Genomic DNA, 15,385 nt, shown 5'->3' with positions numbered 1-15,385 from the left:
AGGCCTTAACCCACTGAGCCACCCAGGCGCCCCAATAAATAAAATCTTTAAAAAAAAATGTTGCCTGTTCAAATTAGACATCTTTAGAACATCCAACTTAGACTTTTTCCCATATGAGTTTCTTAGTAGAGGCAATTAGAATAATTTAAATTTTCATATTACTATTATTCTTAGAAATGGGAAAAACAAAAATAAATCTTTGCTATAAAAAGCCATTTAAAATCCACACCTAAAGCAAGAAAAAAAACTTACTGTTGATACAGACCTCATCAAATAAAATAATGTTTTACTTTACTAGATGTTTTCTCTTTAACGTTGTGGTCTAGTATCCACTTTAACACATACATAGAGCTTGATTTTTATTTTTTATTTTTTTTTTACAAACTTGTATTTTTGAACTTCAAGCAGGGATATGGGATATCCACAATCAATCCTGATTCTGAAACCAGCTCCACCTCTACTAGCAGTTTTTCACTGAGCAAAGTTAACTTGATCTACCTCAACCCCTGCATCCTCAAGTCTAAAACAGAGATGTCTCTTCAGAAGTTTTAGAGATTAAATTGGGTGGAAATTGCCTATTAAATGTCTTTTTACAAGCTTAATAAAACAATTTTCTTATATTATTGTATGAACTTATGAATGTGGTAAAAGCAGCCAAACCAATTACCTTTATTTGGATAATAACCTAAAATGACAATGACCTGAAATCACAGCTGATACCTAGTAAGAGATAGGTCCAAAGAGGTTCACTGCCTGCCTTTAACGTTCTAGACCTACACTGTCCAATACAGTAGCCACTGACTATTATCAGGCTACTGAGCATTTAGAATGTGGCTAGTTTGAATAGATATGTGCTGTAAATGTAAAATACACATCAGACTTGACATGAAAATAGAATATAAATTGTCTCAATTTTTAAAACAATTAAAAATGTGATTTTTCAAAATAATGAGCTAAAAAATATTAATCTTGCTTCATATTTCTATAATGTGGCTACATTAATGTAATTTTACTATTGATGTAATTTTTAAATTACACAAGTGGTTTACATTATATTTCTACTGGACAATGTTGCTCCAGTTAGCTGTGGAGAGCCAGTGCAATTAAGTGTGTAAATTTTAGATAAATGGCATAATTACTTGTGTATGTTGGGATACATTTTCAAACTATAAAAGAGTGAAAAACAGTTGATAATGCATTCATCTAAAAGGCTAAAACATACTACAACCCAATAAAAGCTCCATTATTTTAATGAATATTTATTGAATTAGCAAATAAATATAAGGCACTGTACTGGATGTGATGGCAGATACAATGATTTAGATGCATTTTTCTGACCTCCAAAGGCGTACAATCTAGGGGAGACATGTGACACATGAAAATGTATAATACAAGTCATGTTTATATATAAAGGCTGTAATACATATTTTTTTTTCAATGACAAAAGATGGGAAAGAAATTTTCAACTAGTGGGGATCTGGGACAACAATTTAAGCAAAGACTAGGATTTATCTCTTTGCTTTAACTTCATTTTCACAAGTCACACAGCAGTAGGCAATGTTAAGTATTTAAAATGCTTCTAATTAAAACTAATTCTCCCAACCCCACAAGCAAACTGCAAAAATTGCTTATATTGGTACAGGAGTTTGAAAAGATGGTGTTGAATACATGAATCAGTAATTAGGCCTACTTAACTCTGATGACCCAGAATATACACCAAATTTTAACTGTTGAGAGCCCTGACCTGCATGGCATAAGTGGATCAGGAAAAGGATAGATGAATGCATACACATTACCCCTAGGACCCATTTCAGTCTCTCCCTCTCAGATGCCTCCTATAATTTAGAATGTGCTCTCCTGAAAAGGATTGGCATTCCCAAACCCATTTTCCCCTCAGTGTCCCAAAGCATCAAGGTTCATATTTTACTTTTGTGGCACTCATAATGTTATTTTTAGTCATTTTTTTAAGTTCTATTTATTTTAGAGTGAGAGAAAGTGAGCATGAGTGGGAGGGACAGAGGGAAGAGAATCTCAAGCAGACTGCACTGAGCATGGAGCCCAACATGGGCCTCAATCTCATGACCCCGAGATTATGACCTAAGCCAAAACCAAGAGTCAGACACTTAACCAACTGCCATCCAGGCGCCGCAGTCTTTTTTTTTTTTTTTTAAGATTTTTTTTTTAAGACTTTATTTATTTGACAGAGAGATCACAAGTAGGCAAAGAGGCAGGCAGAGAGAGAGAAGAGGAAGAAGGATCCCCGCTGAGCAGAGAGCCCGATGCGGGGCTCGATCCCAGAACCCTGGGATCATGACCTGAGCCAAAGGCAGAGGCTTTAACCCACTGAGCCACCCAGGTGCCCCCAGGCGCCCCAGTCTTAACTTTACATTTCATAATGTCCTCCTCCCCCCTCCCCGCACAATCTAATCCTATGTATCAACCTCTGGATATAACATGTTAAAGGAGTCGCTAAACTGCCTTCTTTAAGAAATGCTCCTTTCCTTGGTTTTCACAAAAGGAACTACAATGTAGAGTAATTCAAGGAAGAGCACTAAGGGATTTTTATGGGTGGGAGTTTGAAAAGTTAAAAATGCAGGGAAACCTGAGTGGCTGAGTCGGTTAAGCGTCTACCTTCAACTCAGGTCATGATCCCAGGGTCCTGGGAAGGAACCCCGCATTGGGCTCCTTGCTCGGTGGGGAGCCTGCTTCTCCCTCTGCCTGCTGCTTCCCGTGCTTGTACACTTGTGCTGTCTCTCTGATAAATAAAATCTTTTAAAAAATGAAGCTATTACTTTCATATTTAACCCCCACTTTTCTGTGTAGCCACGAAGTAAAACTTCCAATGGGAAGATATGAAGGACTACAACTTTATAGAATCAGTGGCTCAAATAGATCCTGTCCAGGTAAAAGAACTGTTTGACTATAGAATTCTGGGAAGTCTCACTATACCTTAGCACCAGAAAATTAAAGCATTTAATGTTTGTCATCTTATTTCTAAGACACGATGGAATAACCATCGTCTCAAACCTCACTTTGATGAAACTAGGTAGTTGGTCATAATTTGAAAATGTCAACTCACAGCTAATTACAAACTGAAAATATACTCACCTGCCTGTTGATAAATATTAAAGACTGGAAAAGGCACTCGATAATTCCAACACTCTCATTATATTGGATAAGACAGCCAATGTTTTTCTTGTCTACTTTTAAACTTACCCTTTAAATAAGTAAAACATTCCACCTTATGTCTCGTGTTAACTATAGAGACACTGGTTTCCTTTCATAAAAAGAAAAATGCTAACTGTGTTCAGGTGTTTAAATATAGCTTTCAACTGACTTCAGTAACTTCTGAAAGCATTTTGGAAAGGCTTTGCTATCCTTTACCTTACCGTTAGGTAGGCTATTCACTAAAATATAGAAACAAAAGCATTTTTATATGGTACCTATAAACTCCCATGCAACTAGCCTTGGTCCAGAATTCTGAGAATCAGTAATATTGATACTTCATTTCTAAATCTAGGAAGGTTGCTACCAAAGAATTAAAAATCAATTTTTATCTTCCCTAAAAAAAAAAAAAAAAAAAAAAAGCTTTTTCTATTTTAGTAACCTGATACTAGCTCTAAAAAAATAAACTTGGGGGGCGCCTGGGTGGCTCAGTGGGTTAAAGCCTCTGCCTTCGGCTCGGGTCGTGTTCCCAGGGTCTTGGGATGGAGCCCCACATCGGACTCTCTGCTCAGCAGGGAGCCTGCTTCCTCCTCTTTCTCTCGGCCTGCCTCTCTGCCTACTTGTGATCTCTACCTGTCAAATAAATAAATAAAATCTTTAAAAAAAATAAAAATAAATAAAAATAAAAATAAAAAAATAAACTTGGGGTGCCTGGCTGGTTCAGACAATAGAGCATGCAACTCATGATCTCAGAGTTGTTAAGTTTGAGCCCCACATTGGGCACAGATTACTTAAAATGTTTTTTCCAAAAAAAAGAAAAAAGGAAAAGAAAAGAGAAATGATACAAGGGCGCCTGGGTGGTTCAGTTGGCTAAGCATCTGTCTTCGGCTCAGGTCATGATCCCAGGGTCCTGAGATAGAGCCTCACATCAGGCTCCTTGCTCAGCAGGGAGCACGCTTCTCCCTTTCCCTCTGCCTACCGCTCACCCTGCTTGTGTTCTGTCAAATAACTAAAATTTAAAAAAGAAAACAAACTCAATACAGTATATCCAAGTAGAAAAGGTAATTTGGAAGTTATTTTAAAATTTTTATTGGAAAATATCCCCTATATATTCCAAGGCAGTTACCATTTAAATTTAGGTTTCTTTAAACTTACAGGTTTCACTAAACAGGACTTTAATAAAACAATTTGAATTTTAAACACTATCAGAAAATCATATGGCATATACTATTCAACTGTGTGAAGTCTGAGACATAGCCTTATTTATTCAATGTAACTAAGAACTTGGTCCCATATGTTCAGAGAGCAGTTCTATTCTATTTCCAGTCAAAAAAATAAAATAGCTTACTTTATTTCTTGGGGCTAAGAAAAAAATCTCTAGGAAATACCCCTATCTAAATATAAGTTATCCTTTTCATGTCTTGGGTTTTCAAAGATTGATAGCACATTGTGTATTATTCTTAAATTGGTTTAATCCTGTTAACATATTCAGCCCTGTCAAATTTCATGACTTTGTTTTTTCCCATTATAAAGCAGCATATTAAACTGTTATTGATCACGGTGGAGATGGGAAATCGCAATTAATACATACATTGTTAACAATGAATTTGAAGAATACCAGCAATAATGAATATAATTTATAAGATCCTGCGTATTCTCCTTGTAATTACAAAGCATTGAAACATCAGACTTTTGATTTTTTTTTAAAGATTTTATTTATTTATTTGACAGAGATCACAAGTAGGCAGAGAGGCAGGCAGAGAAAGAGAGAGAAGGAAGCAGGCTCCCCGCTGAGCTGAGAGCCCAATGTGGGGCTCAATCCCAGGACCCTGGGATCATATCCTGTGCCAAAGGCAGAGGCTCTAACCCACTGAGCCACCCAGGCACCTCAAAACATCAGACTTCTTAAAAATATTTATTTATTTGAGAGAGTGACTGAGAGGGGGTTGGTGAGGAGCAGCAGAGGGGGAGAAATTCAAGCAGACTCCCCACTGAGCACAGACCCTGACACAGGGCTTGATTCCGCGACCCCACACTGAGACAAAACCAAGAGTCACTCAACCCACTGCGCCACTCAGGTGCCCCAAAACATCCGATTTCCAAATGTGGCCAGATGTTTTAAAACCATGGTTTTGCTAAAATTACGTAAGCAGAGGTTGGTAAATTTTGGGTTTTGACTCATATAGCCATGTTACAATAAACCCATAGCACAAGGAAGAAAAATTACCTAGTAGCCCTATTTCAACTCCAGAAAGGCAAAGGCAGGCGCTTTATCTTGGTGTTCTCCTTACTGTGTATATTCCTGAGAGATATTTTGTTAATAGTATTAAAGTACCTACAGCAAGAAGACTTTTACTCTTTTGGCTGAAGTGGAGTTTTGTTTGAGGGTTGGCTTTGGGGTGTAGAATGAAAAGTGAGCCAAAGATACACAAGGCAAGCAGTTTACAGATATATGAATGTATATATGTATATATGTATGAAAGGTAAGGATGGAAGGTTGAACTGGAGCCAAACTGCAAAATTTTAAATTACATATGTGGTTTACATCTTGTTTCTTTTGGACAATGCTGCTGATTAGATACAGATGTGGCAGGCCATTATAATTAAATGTGCCACTTGTCAATGTGGTCTTTAAGAACCATTTAAAGAACCATTTAAGAACCATTTAAGATACCCATTTGAAATATGAAGTTCAGTCACACCTGAACTTTTCAGAGTGTAGGTTAGGACTTGGTGAGAGAGGACATTTCAGGCCTATTCAGTAATGATAAACAAAGGTAAACAATCAATGCAGCTGGATGTGAAAAGAGAAATTAACAGGACACAGTCACTGACAGCAGAGCACTCTGTGTACAACAAACAGCTAAAATGCAGACCTGCACATAACAGAGAATAATCAAGCCTGGATAGTACAACAGGAGTCCACATAGATGTGATATGAAGCTGTGAATGTAGATGAGATGAAGGAGACAAGTACAGATTAAAAAAAAAAGGGAAATAAGGACAGGTAAGTATGACGTGATCAAAGATTAGAGAAACAGCAAAGTACCAAAACAAAACAAAACACTTTCCAAGAAGTCAATGTAACAAATAATTTGAGGTCAAAGCTTTAGAAAAAGATAATTTTCATATCAGGCTACTGGTATCCTTTTAACAGCTCTTTAAAATAGAGGGGAGAGAAAAATCAACCTAAAAAGATAGCATTCCAAAACCAAGCTACAGAGAAAAAGGTGCAATAAAATGCATTATCCTGAAAATAGACAATGCAGGGTTTCTACCGAAAGACAGTTCACTGGGGCAGGAAGGTGAGGGGATATGCTGGTGCTTAGGTGAACCCTTATGTTATTTTGGATTATATGCTGGCCTTACAATTTTTAGAAAACATTTGAAGCTTTTAGCAATAAAGCAAATTTGGGGGGTTGATTTAGCACTTATATGGCCTTTTATTTCCTGAATAGATTCATTTATATTAGCATTACACTAAATGTGTTTTGCCTAGAACTACAGAACTAAGAGACTTGAGATAAATGAACACTAATTCTAAAGATTAAGAAACATTGTTTCTACCACAGAAGGAGATCCATGTTGCTCAAATATTAGTTCACATCTATATGATTCAGGCTGCCTCCATATTAGTGCAATATTAACACAATAATTCAGGGAATTTGGTTATAACATGAATAATGCTCTGTGAACTATATAGGGCTTGATACAGTTTTCTTCAGAATATAGAGAGTTTAATGTGTCCCCCTCTAAGAGAAATAAGCATCCTCCTCTCTCCCCCTCCAACAGTAAGAATCACAAAAATACTCCAGAAAATGTTCATACTTGTAAGGTATTACCTGTTGATTAAAGTATGAATGAAGTCTTTTAATGTAACATTTCCTATTTTGTGAAACTAAGCCTTCACAGAAGTATGAATGAAAGGGAATAAAAAAATCCTCTAGGTAGAATGTTACCAAAACCAAAAGCTGTACCTTATAGAATGCTGAGAGCTGGAAAAGTATCAGAATTTAATATAATCTCTTTTACCTAGGACCAAAGAGGTTACATTGTGTTTGTACACAGTACCCTCATTAAATGCCTCAATGATTGGGAAGAATTGTTTTTATTTTTTTTCACCTAGACCTATTGGGAATTAAAAGAAGTATCCAAATCATTGAAATTGTGACTATATTAATGTGCACACAGTAATTTGGTTGAGCAACCTGTATTTTTGTAATACACACCCGCACACACCCACACTAGCATCAAGCTTATTAGAATGGGGAAGCCATATGAATACAAGAGATTAGCATGCTTTTTTAAGTCCAATTTTACTGAATGGGTCTAGGTATACTAGAGCTAATAAGCTTTATTTTCCTCTTCAGTTTCCTGAGGTACGTGGGTCTATGTCCAGATACTACTATTGCCATTAAAATTAGCTAAGATTTTTGGTACCAAAACCCTCAAAAGTCAGTTCCTCCCATGATATCAGCTATCAGCTAATTAATATTTAATATTTAATATCCTTAATTAATTAATTTTTACTATCCTAAGACACAGTGTTTTAATACCTGGAAGCAGTCCTTAAGAATACCCAAAATGATCTAAGATGTCTGAATTGCCTTTATGTGGAAAAAGTTTAAAGGATATAGACTCTCTAATCAGCAGAGCATATGACAAAAGCATTAATACATTCCACAAGTAAATTAACACAGACTCCCATCAAATCTGAAAAGGTAGGTTTGAGAGATCTCTCCCAAAACAAGGAATGTAGTCATTACCAGGTAAAACAGCATACACAAAGGTAGCTGTGTTAAATGTAAATGGAAAAACAAAATACTGCTTAATGGTCTCTTTTTAAATGTTCAGAAATTATATGCTAAAACAAAACCTATTTTACTATTCCCAAAAGGCCTTCAAAATTTGTCCACTCAAGAATGTCACTAAATTTGCATCCTTAAGTCACAAAATGTCTTCTATGTACCCTTTTAGCATGCTAGGTGCTGTTCTCTTTTCCAGTAAGACTTATTCAAACTTTTCCTAGACTATTTTAAATGAGCCATTAGCATGAACGTGGTAATACAGATTAAGATGGGTTCTTCTAATAAATTCAAGACAATGTACACATATTGTATTTTACTACTAAGTTCCATTTAAAGGCAGCACTTCTTAAACTAAGTTGAACAATTTAGGTAGAAAACATGAGACATTAATTTTTCACTTACAAGGCTGTAAGAAGCAGGAGCCATTTTTCATGGGAAATGAGTGGGAAGGAAAAGGCGAGGCCTCCAGTTTCCAAGTGAAAGGGGAAGAAAGTAGGTGGTGACTGAGGGTTGTGAGGCTGCTTTCAGGATCTATTCCCCTCCCCAAGCAAATAATCTGCCTGGGAGGGGTCAAGACTCCTGCAATCAGGCACTCTCCTTTCAGGCATTAGCAGTACCCTGCCTGTCTTCCTGCTCCCAAGAAGCTAAAATAAAGCCTGTTAGTCTTTATGATGTTCTCACACACACAAAACTTAAAGTTAGCCATCTGTAACACCAGACTACTTTTATCAAATCCTTCTTTCATAAATATGAATGAAGAACCATGAAACATTTGAAAAAAATTAGAGGCAGAAAAAGTAAATAACCAAAGTGAATTAGTATTTCAACACATCCTGTAACTGGTAACTTTTTTAAAAAATCTTCGGAATGACCAAGATAGTCTATATGTAAAATAAGAACAGACTGCTCTATTGCTGAAATTTAAAGACAATTTTTTTTCAAGATTTTATGTATTTATTTGAGAGAGAAAGAGAAGGAACAGGGTGAGGGACAAAGGGAGAGGAAGAGGGAGAGTCTGACTCCCTGCCCAGCAGGGACACCGATGCGGGACTCCATCCAAGAACTCCAGGATCGTGACCCGAGCCCAAGGCAAACGCCTAACCAACTGAGCCACCCAAGCACCCCAAGACAGTATGTGTTCTGAAGGGGGGGGGTGGTGGTAACATTTTCTATAAAGTGTTAAAAAGCTTGTGATAAATGAAGAAACTAGTTTAAACATAAAACAATCAATTCAGTCCAATTCTTCCAATCCAAGCTCCAAAAAGCAAGCAGAAAAGCTGAAAAAAATGGAAAGCAAAATTCTCAGCAACTAAGAAACCCTTAAGACTTCAAGTTAAAAAAAACAAATGAAAACCTATGTGGTCTCATAAAACTTTAGAAAACCAAGTAACAACAACAACAAAAAAATATCTGAATGCGTCAGAAAAAAAGATTACCTACAAAGTAAGAACTGCATTCAGTCAACTTAGACTAAACAATGGAGTGATACCCGCGAAGTTCTGATGGAGGATACTGCAGCTAGAATTCTATCTCCAAACTGTCAATCAACAGCTAGGGTGAAACACTTTCCAGTACACAAAACTGTTTACAGTTCGTGTACCTTTTCTGCCAATATTACCAGAGAACACGTAGTGCACCAAGAACAAAAGGGAATCTAAGAGTAAACTATGGAACCTATGAACAGTGGAATCCAGCAATGAAATGGAAAAAGGAATCCTAGTATGATAGGAGTTCACAGACAGGAATAGACACCATTAAATATGGTTAAATAACCAAAAGAGCTTAGCAAAGAGACAGGCAATTACAAACTTAATTAAAAAAATTAAGGTCATGGGATGTCCGGGTGCCTCCGTCAGTTAAGCAGCTGCCTTTGGTTCAATTCATGATCCCAGGGTTCTGGGATCGAATCCCGCATCGAGCTCCTTTTCTCAGCTAGGAGCCAGCTTCTCCCTCTGCCTGCCGCTCCCACTGCTTGTGTGCACGCTCTCTCTCTGACAAATAGTCTTAAAGATAAAATTTTTTTTAAAGTCATGGTTCATTGTTTTAGCAACAGCATGAACCTAAACAAAGGACCATTAAAAGAATTCATTTTATCTCTTAGAATTTTGCTTTCCAAAGGATGCAGGATTTGTCAAAAAAGTATTATCTGTGAATCTAAATAAATTATCCATTATAAACGCTAATTTTATCTATATTCAGTCCAGGCAAAATAAGATAATCGGTTATAAAATGTCATAAACCTGACAACAGACAAGACGATGGGAATTGGGAGATGAAGGAAAAGAAAGTAATGAGTGTGCTGCTTCCTTAAACAAAGAGGAGCAAACAGATATTAAAGTTGGTGTAAGTAGAGGCTTAAGTGAAGTTTGAGTAATAACAGAATTTAAGAGTCCAGCGAAGAGAACAGAACTAGTTTAAGCTAAACTCCTTGCAAGGGGTAAATACTGCTTAAATTTAGTAATCAAGATACATGTAAACGGTAACCATTTTAAGAATTAAAGGAGTTCTCTCTGTAAATCGGATAGAATGTGAGCAGAAATGTAGACTTTCTGTGCTACTTCACATTGGGTCCTATATCCTGTTCTCCAAGTATACAGCTTATATTATTCAAGCTAAAATATCAACTAAGCATAAACATAAATAACGCCTTTTTCCACTACTCAAACTAGGAGTTATAGATGTATCATTGTGAGATACCTTAAATTCAAAGCCTTTTTTTTTTTAAGATTTTATTTATTTATTTGACAGAGATCACAAGTAGGCAGAGAGGCAGGCAGAGAGAGAGGAAGCAGGCTCCCTGCTGAGCAGAGAGCCCGTTGAAATGCGGGGCGCGATCCCAGGACCCTGGGGTTATGAGCTGAGCTAAAGGCAGAGGCTTTAACCCACTGAGCCACCCAGACGCCCCTCAAAGCCGCTCCTTTCAAGTGATTTAACAACCTACCAAATGAAAGGTAAATACACCTATCCATACAGATGCAACCATGGCTCAGTTATTTTAGAATACAGTTAAGGATTAGAAATCTTTTTTCAAGAATTTGAAACTGAACTGTAACTTTCTAAGTATCTAGCCTTCATGCTTTTCTCAGGTATCATGACTTATCCTCTCTGCAAAAAAAGCTGATATAAATTTTGTAGACTTAAAACCAGGGACGCCTGGGTGGCTCATTTGGTTAAGCGGTTGCCTTTGGCTCAGGTGGTGGTCTCAGGGTCCTGGGATCAAGCCCCGCCCACCAGGCTCCCTGCTCAGCAGGGGATTGTGCTTCTCACTCTCCCATTTTTCCCCACCCCCCATGCTCTCTCTCTGACAAAATCTTAAAAAAAAAAAAAAAAAAAAAAACTACACTACACTAAACCAGCAAAACAAGAATTCAATCTTGAAGTATACCAACCTTATAAAGAGGATTGTAGTTGGATGCTGTTTCATTCAGCAACTTAGAATTTAGCCAACCATCAGCATAAAGGAAAACTGCTGAGCTGGGTTATAACTACAGTATTTTTTAATTTTTTTTTTTTTAAAGATTTTATTTGACGAGAGAGAGAGATCACAAGCAGGAGGAAGAAGCAGGCTCCCCACTGAGCAGGGAGCCTGATATGGGGCTTGATCCGAGGATCCTGGGATCACGACCTGAACCATAGACAAATGCCTAACTGACTAAGCCATCCAGGCTTTCCCAAAAGTGATTTATATATATATCACAAGGCCAACTGTTCTCTTAACTTCCAATTTTGATTTTCTTAAAAAATATCAGATGTAGAATTTAATCGGGAATCTTCATGAACTTAAGTTTACTTAAGACGTTACCATTACACGCTCATTTTTTAAAAATTTGTCAGGGCAGCAGGCAGAGCAAGAGTGGGACAACGCAGGACCATGGGGATCATGACCTTAGTTTAGCCAAGCCACCTTTCTATGTTGTATATTCAGTGGCTTGAAATCTATTCCTTTTTCAAATTAGCAAGCCACAATTAAGCCTAATTCAGCAAATAAACTTCCCACCAAACTGAAAAATATTTGAGTATTTTTAAATGCTTAATACCATTAGTTCAGATTTTCCTGCCCTGAAGGAGCTTCCATTCGAAGGGGCAAAAGAAACCACAGAGAAGAAACTGAGTAGTAATTTAAATCGACTGATAAAAAGAGACACTAGGCAAAAATAAACTAAAGAAATTGAAGTAACTACGGTATCTACTGCTGGAGTCCTAACAATGGCTGATCCTGTCCTAACTGCTAAATGATGGAAACAACTAAAATTTCTTACGATACAATTTTAGAAAAGCTTTTTCATATTTTAACTCTATTTATAAATGAATCTGAAGTTAAGCAGGGTTCATAAAGGAAAATGTACTGGTCCTTAATAATGTTCAAGGATTCTTGAGAATTCAATGTGTACAAATTCATGTGGATTTTTACTATTTCAGGAAAAAAGCAAAGGAGATATTAAATTTTGCCAACCAAAACTGTGTATATCTGCATGTGGCTGCAGAGAATTAGAAAGTGTATTCTACCAATTTTTACAGATGGCCTTTGACATACTGCTCATTACTTTTGGTTTTTCACTCATTTCAAATACTGAGTATACCAAGACAATTAGAATATATGCTTTTATAATTTTTCATGACATGTTTCATAAGTTAAAGCAAACGTAGAAGCCCAATTTGAGCCTTCCAATTAAAGTAACATAAATACTAACATATTAAAGATACACTCCTTAAAAATGTCATTATGGGTTTCTTTACTCATTGACATAAAAAAAAAAAAAAAAGGGCACCCGTCTGGCTCAGTCAGCAGAGCATCCGACCCTTGATCTCAGTGCCCCAAATTTAAGCCCCACATTGTGTATGGAGCCTACTTGTTTTTATCAATTTTGTGTTCAAATGATGCAGTACTGACATTTCCTAATTCCCACAGGAAAAAACTGGGACACCTATATTCAACAGCAGATTATACAAATGCCATAATTATTCAAATTTCCATCATTTCATCTGAATTAAGAGACACATCAGATGTAATGTTAGAATTCTTCTGGTATGTTGTATGCTTCTACACTTAGAGAAGACCAGATTATGAAATCTACACTCTGTTCTACAGATCTTATATTATGAACAAGCCCTGTTTTCTTTAATCTGTGGTAATAGCTTGTCTACAAGCTTTAACCATGAAATAAAATTGGATGTAGTTCATAAATGACAGAAGATACCAATTCCCTTAGATATCCTAAAACTGTCTCCAAAACAAGTTAATAGTTCGACATAATCTTTTCAGAATACAAACTGAAAGCCTAAATCAAGAAAGGACACTTCATGAACATTAGATAGCAGGCTTTTTAACTCCTCTCAGATTAGAACCTGTTTTAAACCACTTTATAGACAAAGCGAAAAATCAGGTATTCACTGAAGCCTGTAGTAAATTATTCTAAAATAACCTTGATTCTATTAAGTTTACTGGTTGTGTTAGAAACACATTCCAGGAAACTAACATGTGAACATACTAAACTCCCAAACAGTTCATGAGGATTCCTCCCTTACTCAAAGTCTTATTCAGCAGTCTTATTTCAACCAAGTACTAGTTTGGTCTTTGCAAAGGGAGACAAGCAACATAAATGGTTTTCAAAATGCCCTAGAGGTGACCCAGAATCCTGCAGGTATAAAACTTCCATGACTGCTCTGAAAAGATAAAAACTTCTTTTCATAAATAGCATAAATTTTGGTTATCCCAAGTACAATACAAACTAAATTCTGCACTAAGTGACCTTGTAAAAGGATTTCTGTCTGAATGAAGTGGCCAAAATTACCACTACCTGCCCCTCCACTTGCCAAGAAACTCTAGGGCTATGAGCCAAACTCTTTAGATGTATTTACAAGTTCCCCATTCTTTGATGATTTGCCAACTTAGCTTACTGGAACCCATTCTTAAGCTGAGTTCACCCACCTAACCTCATTGGCAGTCATCTAAATGTTCAACATTTTATTATGAAAACAGATCCGTTTGGTCACTCCACTCTCCCGAATTACTCGCAACCTCAATCATTTCCAAACCTTCAGAGAAAGATCGTGATAGAGAATGGAAGAACATTGCGTGGTAGGGTGTGTTCTCAGGAAACCACCAAATTACCATTAAATTCTTCATCCACTGGCATGTGTGTGACCACAGAGTATTTTCACCAATTAAAATTAAGTGAAGACCAACACTGTATGTTTACATCTCCCCATTGTGTGCTTGAATTAGGGATCTTGGAGAATCTGTTTTTTACCATTGGCTAGTCACTTTGAATGTATAGATAATCACAAAAGGTGAAGAGCTCTAAAGATTCCAAGTGTCTATTCAAAAGCTGTTAAGTGAAAAACGATGAAATGGAGCACACCCACAATAATTCTTGGACTCCTGGAGATCCTAAGACATGCTACAAAAATAGGTCTTTATTCTTAGGAAAATATAGTCAGAGCTAGCTTCCTTATGCTATACATAAAATCTTAACATCAGAGGCAGTACAGATAGTACAGATAGTTTTTTGAACTGATCTCCAAACAAGCACAAACCCACTACGTTAAAAAGAACAGATAAGTTGAGGTTTTTGGCAAAAGACAGTACTTCACACATCTAATCCAAATCAAAGAGCCTGCAGACAGTTGTTTTCAGTGAGATGAAAGGAATGAAATAAATATAAATTCTATGGATAAATAAATGTAAGAGACAATTTAAATAAGCTAAGAGAACTAATATTTCTTTTAAATAAAAGTACTAGTCAGGTACAAGCTTTTGTTTCTCAATGCCAGACTTCTAAATGTTTATCAGACTACTGTTAAAATCATTAAAAACCTAATCTTGGACCAGAGCATTAGTTATAATACTGTTTTGCATTTGTAAAAAAGATGTTTTTTTCCAACTGAATGCTTCTGGTCCTGAGAAATATTTTATGTATATTACTGAAGGCAGACTGTGGTGCTAATAGAACTTACATTTAAGTACTTTTTAAAAAAGTGACAGACCAAAAAGTCCATCTATTAATTTGCCCACAGTTAAAAATGTCTTTGAACGTTGGTTTATAATTAGCATCTTTAAGAAAAGTAGTGGCATGCCCTATTGAGTGGTATCACTGAGTAAATGCTACACTTTAAAACATCATCCTCACAAGTCTATTCATTTTATGTAGTTATTTAAGTCTTTTATTCATTCATTTTATACCCACCAATGAATTCCTGTGGTCAGATAGAAATTTTATGGAATACATCACTGGGGAGAAAATGATCATGGTGGGTATTCCTGGAAAGTTGTAGGAATCTGAGCATCCATTTACTCTAGGGTCAGCTCCCTCTCCTAAATGCATGAAGTCCTTCCACATTTATTTTCTCCCCTTAGAATAGAGACATGGCTTAATCTATAACAACAAGGTGATCTTCTGTTGTTTCTAGTC

This window comes from Martes martes, assembly GCF_963455335.1.
Source record: "Martes martes genome assembly, chromosome: 6".
NCBI lineage: Eukaryota > Metazoa > Chordata > Mammalia > Carnivora > Mustelidae > Martes > Martes martes.
This window is presented reverse-complemented; position numbering follows the sequence as displayed.